Source organism: Triticum dicoccoides, chromosome 2B (genome assembly GCF_002162155.2).
Source record: "Triticum dicoccoides isolate Atlit2015 ecotype Zavitan chromosome 2B, WEW_v2.0, whole genome shotgun sequence".
In the NCBI taxonomy this organism is placed as follows: Eukaryota; Viridiplantae; Streptophyta; class Magnoliopsida; order Poales; family Poaceae; genus Triticum; species Triticum dicoccoides.
In genome coordinates, this window is record NC_041383.1 from 692,084,473 (window position 1) to 692,092,733 (window position 8,261).

An 8,261-nucleotide genomic window follows, 5' to 3' on the forward strand; every position below is an offset into this window, starting at 1 on the left:
AGCTTGTCGCTCACCGGGCCTCGCCGGGATGCGTGGCGGGTCGCGGCAAGTTCCTTGAGATGCCTTGGTTGGCCTTCCCGGCAAGCTCCTCTTGCCGGGGCCTTGTCTCCTTGGCTTGAATACTTTGTTCTTGAATGGCTCCAAAGGAACCATGGAGGACCTTGGCAGACACCCGGCAAGCCTTGCCGCGGGGTGCTGCAACTGCTCGTGCACAAGTTCGGGATACTAGGGTACCCCTATTCTAGTACACCGACACTCCGGAAGCGGAGGCTGCGCTGCAGGACTTAAAGAGATACCTGTCCTCCACTCCAACACTTATCGCACCTAAGCCACAAGAGAAGTTGCTGCTATATATAGCGGCAACCAATCAAGTGGTTAGTGCTGCATTAGTAGAGGAGAGGGAGGCAGACGATGAGCCAGCAACCACGGCAGATGCATCCAGCGACAAGCAGGGGACTTCATCAGCGAGCTCTGGTCCCGACAAAGATGGATCTGCACAGACGCATGAGAAGATGCAGAAAAAAATGGTACAGCGCCCAGTTTACTTCGTTAGTTCCCTTCTGCAGGGGGCTAGGTCAAGGTACTCGGGTGTGCAGAAATTGCTTTTCGGCCTTCTCATGGCCTCAAGAAAGCTGCGCCATTACTTTCAAGCACATGAGATCACAGTCGTCACTCGTTTTCCGCTGAAGAGGATACTGCAAAATCCAGAAGCAACAGGCAGGATTGTCGAGTGGGCACTGGAACTATCAAGCTTTGGCCTTAAGTTTGAGAGCACTTCAACTATCCAAAGCAGAGCGTTGGCAGAATTCATAGCAGAATGGACGCCAACACAAGATGAAGAAATTCCGGAGACAAGCATCCCCGTCGAGGAAGCAAGCAAAGAGTGGCTGATGTACTTTGATGGTGCCTTCTCGCTGCAAGGCGCCGGTGCGGGCGTGCTACTTGTCGCACCCACCGGAGAGCACCTCAAGTATGTAGTCCAGATGCACTTTCCCAAGGAGCAAGCAACGAACAATACTGCAGAGTATGAAGGTTTGCTTGCCGGTCTCAGGATCACAGCAGACCTTGGGATCAAAAAGCTCATTGTCAGGGGTGACAAACAGCTTGTCGTCCGCCAAGTGAACAAGAATTATCAAAGTCCGTTGATGGAAGCATACGTCGATGAAGTGAGAAAGCTAGAAGAGCACTTTGACGGCCTACAGATGGAACATGTTCCAAGAGCTCAGAACGACATTGCCGATGGCCTGTCAAAGTGCGCCGCACTTAAGTTACCTGTGGAACCAGGGATCTTTGTGCTCAAGCTGACTCAACCGTCTGTAACGCCATCAACTGGACACAGCAAGAAGAGGAAGTTGATTTCTAACTGATCCACGAACACCTATGGGACCGGCGGACCGAGCCCCTTTTGGTTCAGCGGGGGGCGGAGATCGCACGAAGAGCAGATCAAGGCGAAGCACACAAGCAGTTTACCCAGCTTTGGAGCTCTCCGGAGAGATAATACTCCTACTGCTGCATGTCTGAGTGTATTGAGTTCCTGCTCGGGAGCGCTGAGTGCTACCGTACACACCAGTTGCTAACGAGATCGAGCGTGAGTGTTTTCCGGTTTCGAACCTTCCGACCCCCCTCTACGTTGCACATGGGCCTCCTTTTATGTGCTAAAGGGGTCACCGACAGGTGGCAACATAGACAAGGGTAGAAATGGAAAAGGAGTAGCGGTTGGTACAGCTACCTGTATAGTGTATCCTACCTAACCCTGACAGCAGGGGACAAAGGCATTAAATGCCCGTCTACGTCGCCCAAACAGTGCAAACAGGGACCGTCAGGGACGCCACCGCTCGCCACGATGGCAATCTTGTCAGCGCCGCTTACCACCGTGCACCGCTGGCTGCACAACCTTCTGCCACGCGCGCCTGGAAAGGCCTCAGGGCGACACGTTGGTGGATGTGCTGGAGCGCAGGTACAGAGTGGTAGCCTGCCGCGGCAAGCGCCTTGCCGCGGCCGTTATCTTGTCGCGTCCGGAAGCTTGTCGCTCACCGGGCCTCGCTGGGATGCGTGGCGCGTCGCGGCAAGTTCCTTAAGATGCCTTGGTTGGCCTTCCCGGCAAGCTCCTCTTGCCGGGGCCTTGTCTCCTTGGCTTGAATACTTTGTTCTTGAATGGCTCCAAAGGAACCATGGAGGACCTTTGCGGACACCCGGCAAGCCTTGCCGCGGGGTGCTGCAATTGCCCGTGCACAAGTTCGGGATACTAGGGTACCCCTATTCTAGTACACCGACAGGAGCCCCCGGGCCTGGGCCACACACGGTGCCGAGCGCTGTTGGGCCAGGCCCAAAACAGGACACGAGCACGTGCGGCCTGGGTTACGCTGTATCTTACTCCGTATCCACCGCGCCCTCCCCGAACGGCACGCGTTGAATGCGGAGTCGTGGGAGAGATCGTGGGTGGTTTCTTTATTCGGAAAGACGGAACGCCCGCCCCCTCCCTCTTTATAAGCAGGGGAAACAGGGGCGGTTCGCCCATCTCGCCAGTTGCTACTCAGAAATCTCCGCCGCTCCTCCCTCCTTCCCAAAGCTGAAAAGAGAGCATCGCTCCGCCCCCCATGGCCACCAGCATCACCAACATCGTCGATCTCCCCCACCACCTCCGCCATGGCTCCGAAAGCCGACACTTGATTTCTTTTATAATGGACTAACCGATGCTTCCACGGACTACCTGGATAGTTGTGCTGGTTGTGTTTTCAGGGAAAGAACTGTCGATCAAGCTGAATTGTTATTGAATAATATGTTGACTAATGAAAACAATTGGACACTTCCTGAGCCAATTCCTGAGCCAACTCCTAAACCAACTCCGAAGAAAAGAGGTGTTCTATTTCTCAATATTGAAGATATGCAAGAGGCAAAGAAATCTATGAAATAAAAAGGTATTAAAGCTGAAGATGTTAAGAATTTACCTCATGTTGAAGAAATACATGGCCTTAATATACCACCTATTTAAGAAACACATGGTCTTGATAACCCGACACAGGTAGTAAAGGTAAATTCTCTCTATAGATCTGATAAGGTTGAAATCCCGTCTACTAAGTTTGCTAGCCAATGCTTAGTTGAATTTGATGACTTTATGGCTAGACAAGAAAATTTCAATGCTTATGTTGGTAGACAATTGAAGAGTAATGCTTATATGATTGGACACTTGAGTGATTATATGTCTAGAGTTAAAGGTGAACTTAAACTCATTAGTAAACATGCTTCTATGGTTAACACTCAAGCAGAACAAGTGCTTAAAGCTCAAAATGATTTGCTCAATGAATTAAATAATAAACATGACTTTGCTATTAGAGTAGCAACTAGAACGGGTAGAATGACTCAGGAACCTTTGTATCCTGAGGGCCACCCTAAGAGAATTGAGCAAGATTCTCAGAGAAATAAAGTTGATGACCTAGTCCTTCTAAAAAGAAGAAGAAGAAAAAAGATAGGACTTTGCATGCTTCTAGTGAACCTGTTGTAGACACACCTGAAAATCCCAATAATATCTCTATTTCTGATGCTGAAACTCAATCTAGTGATGAACATGAACCTAGTGATAATGTTAATGATAATGTTCATGTTGATGCTCAACCTAGCAATACCAGTGATGTAGAGGTTGAACCTGATATTGATCTTGATAACCCACAATCAAAGAATCAACGTTATGATAAGAGAGACTTTGTTGCTAGGAAGCACGGTAAAGAAAGAGAACCATAGGTTCAGAAACCCATGCCTTTTCCTCCTAAGCCATCCAAGAAAAAGGATGATGAGGATTTTGAGCGCTTTGCTAAAATAATTAGACCTATCTTTTTGAATATGTGTTTGACTGATATGCTTAAAGTAAATCCTTATGCTAAGTACATGAAAGATATTATCACAAATAAACAAAAGATACCGGAAGCTGAAATTTCCACCATGCTTGCTAATTATACTTTTAAGGGTGGAACACCAAAGAAACTTGGAGATCCAGGAGTACCAACTATACCATGCTCCATTGAAAGAAACTATGTTAAAACTGCTTTATGTGATCTTGGAGCCGGTGTTAGTGTTATGCCTCTCTCTTTATATAGTAGACTTGAATTGAATATGTTGACACCTACTGAAATATCTTTGCAAATGGCTGATAAATCAACTGCTATACCTGCCGGTATTTGTGAGGATGTGCCTGTTTTGGTTGCAAACGTTACTATCTTAACGGACTTTGTTATTCTTGATATTCCTGAGGACGATAGTATGTCAATTATCCTTGGTAGACCCTTTTTGAATACTACAGGGGCTGTTATTGATTGCAACAAAGGCAATGTCACTTTTCATGTTAATGGTAATGAGCATACGGTACACTTTCTGAGGAAACAACCTCAAGTTCATAGTATCAATTCTATTGGGAAAATACCATCGATTATTATTGGAGGTTTTGAATTTCCTCTTCCTACTGTCAAGAAGAAATATGATATTCTTATTATTGGGGATGTGCATATCCCCGTTGAGGTAACCTAGTGTTATTCGAAATTTCTCCGGTTTCATGTTATTCGGAATGAGTTTGTTAACAAGACTTGATCAACCTTGTTAGTGGATTCCTTTTGATGAGCTTGAGATGGATGAAGTTAGAAAGCACAACTTTTTGTACCCTCTTTTTACTTTTTATTATTCAGATTATAAAGTAAAAATAGTATTTTCTGTTTGTTTTCTGTATTATCCATGCAATAAAAAATACCCCGAAAATAAAAGTTCTCTAAATGCCCAGCAAATTTAATATGATTTTTCTAGATTATTTGAGAATGTCTGGCACTGAGAACACAGCAGGGGGAGCTAGCACCTGGCCACGAGGGTCAAGGGCGCGCCCTACCCCCTAGGCATGCCACCCTGCCTCGTGGGCCCATTGTGGCCCCCCTCCACTTATTCCTGCACCCATGCTCTTCTTCTTCCTCCCAAAAAAATCACTATCCAGCTCAAGCACGAGTTCTAGGCAATTTTTCTGCCATTTTCGATCTCCTTGCTCAAAGCTCCATTCACAAAACTTCTTTGGGAGATTGTTCTTTGGTATGTGACTCCTCCAATGGTCCAATTAGTTTTTGTTCTAGTACTTTATTCATTGCAAATTTTTGCTACTAAGGTGACCCTGTTATTGAGCTTGCATGTCAAATTTATATGGTCCCAAGTAGTTCTAATGCATGATATAGTCTCCAGGCACTTGTGGGAGTAGTTGCTATCAATTTTGTTGAGTTTGGTTCACTTTTATTTTGAGTTACTAAAAATTTCAGAAATCTTTCACAAGAAGAAATATGTCTAGGAAAATGTACCAAGGTGGTTCCTTCAAGGAAGCAAGCACCCAAGCTCGCAATACGTGAGCAAGACGATGAACCACCAAGGAAAGCTTACGTGCGGCCTCGTGAATGGCCGTCAGAGGAGTTTATGGTCAAAGCGGGCATCAAGGATGAATTTGATGCATAGGTGCGTAATGCTGATCTTGAGGACTTCATGCAAGATAAGTGCCCTCAATACTATCATTTGACTGATTCCTTTGTGAGAAGGTTTAAATTTTCATCTTCCCGCAATTCTCAAAATGTCCTGTTTGATCTTTATGATAAATCATATACCATGGACCTAGAAGATTTTACTACTGCTTGTAAACTTCAGCAGTGGGGCAGTGTTAATGAACCTCGTAAATCTGAATATAAAGACTTTCTTGCTAGTATGACAGTGGGAGAATCCAGAGAAATAGCACAAGCTACCATAGGGAGCATTCATTTTCCTACTACACATTATTTTTCTCTCTTCATAGGTAGATGCATTAATGGTAAAGATGAAGCTTGTCACATGTGTGTTCTGGATCTTTGTGTTCTCAAGAGTGTTGTATTAGGTGATAAACAATATAACTTGGGGGCAATTGTTGCACGTAGGTTGCATAATAATGGTTTAGATGGAGACTTGTTTGGAGAGATTTACGCAACCCGTGTGGCTAATTATCTTGGTATACCTGTACATGAAAATGATAGGGAGTTGCCTCCCGCTTATTTAGATTACAATGCCATGGTTAATCATCATTTTCTTGAGACGAATGATCAAATCCTCCAATACCGACTAATCTTTGACAAACGTCGTGTTGTCCATATTACTCTCCCTGCTCCTGCCTTCTTTGATTATTAGGCAAAAAGAAGATATGTTATAACCAGGGAGGAGGCAAACGAGTACGAGAGGAGGACGGAGGCAGCTCGCCTCCAGGCTGCTACTCGTGAGGCAATGGCTGCTGCATCTCAGTACGACCCCAGTTACAACTTCGGATATCCACCAGGCCATCCATGGGCATAGACCATCTTAGGCCAAAAGCCTAAGCTTGGGGGAGTACGTATTTCTCACCGACATTACATTCATGTTCACACACTCATTCTAGTTGTCGGTGCTCATACTTTTTCTTTTTACTATCCATGCTAGTTTATTTTCTTTTTCTCGCTTTCTTCTAGTGTGTTTGATAAACCTTAAGAAAAACCAAAAAATTAGTTAGTTTACTTTCCATGCTAGTAGTACTAATTAAAAGAAAACCCAAAAATATTTATCGTTCTTCTTTTGCTTGTTGGGAGTTTTCCCGTGTAAATAGTTTTATTTCTTTTCTTTTCTTTGGGGGCCGAGAGGAGAAGACCATAATGAAAATGTTGAGTGGCTCTCATATGCATTATTGTTGATTTAACCAAGAGCCTATATTACCTTGTCTTCTCCCTTGAATTGAATGCTTGCAGATTCCAGCTTAGTCCAATGCACGTGCACTATTATTATTATTCACACCGTTCGGTTGTGCTAGTGAAAGGCAATAATGATGATATATGATGGACTGATTGAGATGAGAGAAGCTGGTATGAACTCGACCTCTCTTGTTTTTGTACATATGATTAGTTCATCGTTCCAGATTCAGCCTATTATGAATAAAAATGTTTGCAATGACAATTAGAGATTATAGTTGCTTATGCCATGCTTAATTAGCTAGGAGCTTATAATGGTTTACCTTGCATGCCAACATGCTATTAAAATGGTTGTGATGTGGTATGATAGGGTGGTATCCTCCTTTGAATGATTTGAGTGACTTGACTTGGCACATGTTCACGCATGTATTTGAAACAAAATCAACATAGCCTTCACGATATTTATGTTCATGGTGGATTATATCCTACTCTTGCTTGCACTCGATGTTGATTAATTTTAATGCATGTTCATGATTGTTGTCGCTCTCTAGTTGGCCGCTTCCCAGTCTCTTGCTAGCCTTCACTTGTACTAAGCGGGAATACAGCTTGTGAATCCAAACTCCATAAACCCCAAAGTTATTCCATATGAGTCCACCATACCTTCCTATGTGCGGTATCTACCTGCCGTTCCAAGTAATTTGTATGTGCCAAACTCCAAACCCTCAAATGAAATTATGTTTTGTATGCTCGAACAGCTCATGTATCAACTAGGGCTGTCTGCATCTTCCATGTTAGGCGGGTTATTCTCAAGAGGAGTGGACTCTGCTCCTCATTCACGAGAAAATGGCTGGTCACCGGGATGCCTAGTCCCATGCTCAAATCAAACCAAAATAATTGGAAACAAATCTCCCCCTGGATTGTTGTTAGTTGGAGGCACCCGTTGTTTCGGGCAGGCCATGGATTGATGCTTTTTGATGGTGGGGGAGTATAAACTTTACCATTCTATTTGGGAACCGCCTACAATGTGTGTAGCATGGAAGATATCGAGATTTCTTGGTTGTTATGTTTTATTCGCCCTCTCTTTCCCAATCTCATATCTCTCTTTCGCTTGCCTTTTTCTCTTTGCTCGTATGTTAGATCGTTTACCTTGTCGTAATGGCTAGTTTCTTATCCGTTCCTATGTCTCCCGAGTTTGAAGTTCTTCACTTCGAGCAAAGGCAAGGAGAAAATTTAAAAGATGCTCGGTATAGGATGATGGAATCTTATCGCAATTTCACCCTAGAGGTGAATTTTTGAATTCTACTTCGCAATTTTTATGGTGGGCTAAATATGTCGCATAGACAACTCTTGGATTGCATTGCCAAGGGAAATTTTATTGAAATTGATTCTAGTATTGCACATGAAATTATAGAGGGAACAGTGGGAACACTACCTCAAAAAGGGGGACCACATCCTACCCAAGAAGAAACACAAGTATTTGGAAAGATTTGCGAAGTAACAATTTTTTTTACAAAAGTCTCTTGAGCCTCTTAAAAGTATTAGCGGAAATCTTCACTGCATGAATAT